Source organism: Fukomys damarensis, unplaced genomic scaffold (assembly GCF_012274545.1).
Source record: "Fukomys damarensis isolate Sample0158 unplaced genomic scaffold, DMR_v1.0_HiC HiC_scaffold_30, whole genome shotgun sequence".
Taxonomy (NCBI): Eukaryota; Metazoa; Chordata; class Mammalia; order Rodentia; family Bathyergidae; genus Fukomys; species Fukomys damarensis.
This window is the reverse complement of record NW_022900942.1, coordinates 22627714-22629326: the sequence shown is the minus strand read 5'-3', so window position 1 is coordinate 22629326 and position 1613 is coordinate 22627714. Positions and strand designations below refer to the sequence as shown.

Here is a 1613-nt window from a genome sequence, read left to right as displayed (position 1 = left end):
CGCCAGACAGCGCCCCCTGGCCGCGCTCCTGCGCAGGGCCGCGCGCCTCCCTCAGCTGTGTTCGGGGGGTGCTCCTTAGGACCCCGCAGAGCAGGTTTCCTAAGGGCCCGGGTTAGCGCCACGCAGTCCTGCGAGTTCCGCGGTCTCGCTGCGTCCCGCGCCCCCGCTGCAGGAAGCTCTGAGAACGATGTAAACCGTGGCTCGGGGATCTCCGGATCTCGTTCAGCGTGGATGCCCGGAGGCAAAACTCGGAAATCTCAAATTCCAGTTCATATCTTCCTGGCGTTCTTGGAAAATGATCACAGCCCACTTTCATTTTTGTGGAGACCGGGAAAGTCTAATCGGGGAGTTTTGGGTAAAAAAAAAAATCACTGAACTAATTCAGTGTTGTTAAGCTCAGAGATCATCTTATTACCAACGCATATTCAAAACAAAGTAAACCAGCTACTTGGCGACCCGATTCACGTATCTTCACATGCAATTCACCGTTATAAAGTGCACAGTAAAGCGGCTTTTAAGTAGCCGGTTGTGCAAAGTCACAATTTCAGACCATCAATTTCAGGCCATTTTTGTCACACTAGCCAAGACATTCTGCAATCATTAGCAAGTCACGCATTGTCTCTCAAACCCTGCCCAGCCCTAGGCAATCTGTCTCTGTAGACTTACTTATTCTACAGATTTCAAATGGAATCATACTATGTAGTCATTAAGTCTGGCTGCTTTGACTTAGCATGGCTTCAAGGTTCCTCCATAGTGTAAAATACATTGGTAGTTCATTTCTTTTTATTGCCAAGTAATAGCTATTGCCAAGAAATAGTTATAGCTACTGTATGCTATATCACAGTTATTCTTTTTTCCAATAACTGATGGAGATTTAGGTCATTTCCATTTTTTGGCTCTTACAAATGATAGCACCGTGAGCATTCGTAAAAAAATGTCTGTGTGGACATATGTGTTAATTTCTCTTGTGGATAGATCTATTAGTAGAATCTTGTGCCTACTCTGCTTAACCGTTTGAGGGATTACAAGAAGCTGTGTTTCCAAAGTAGCTGTACTATTTTACACTCCTATCGATTCTTGATGTGGCTCTAATTTTTCCACCTGGTCACAAACACTTGTTATCATCTCTTTTTTTTTATTATAGCCTTTCTGCTGAATGTAAAGTATCACACTATGGTTTGATAGTGTTTTATGCTTTTTATTTATTTATTTTATTTTTTGGTACCGGGGATTGAACTTGGGTCCTTGCGCTTGCAAGGCAGGCCACCGAAACACTGAGCTAAATCCCCGGCCCTTTCTTGCCTTTTAAAGAAAGAAATATTTATATTTATAAATACTAACAAGCTAAGGAAAAATTATGAATTGTTTTTCCATTTTTTTCACTTTTTGCCCAGAGTTAGCTACATTGCAAGATTTTTTTTTCAGCTTTAATTGAGTTTATTGGTACATTTTAGGGATACAGTACAGTTACATTCATTGTTGGGATCTTGTACCTCTACATGACAAGTCTTGATTCTCATTTTTTCCCCTTACCTCTGCCCTCCCTTCACCCCCTCCTCCCCTCCCCATCTACAAACACTTTATTTTCATCTTTTCATTATCTCACATTTTTT

The 1613-nt window shown here is 41.9% G+C and overlaps 1 protein-coding gene across 1 annotated transcript in view; it reads right to left on the bottom strand.

The window, feature by feature from the left end:
* Kdsr (3-ketodihydrosphingosine reductase) overlaps positions 1-1613 on the bottom strand; it is a 55175-nt gene that overhangs the window by 38606 nt on the left and 14956 nt on the right. The window lies entirely within an intron of this gene.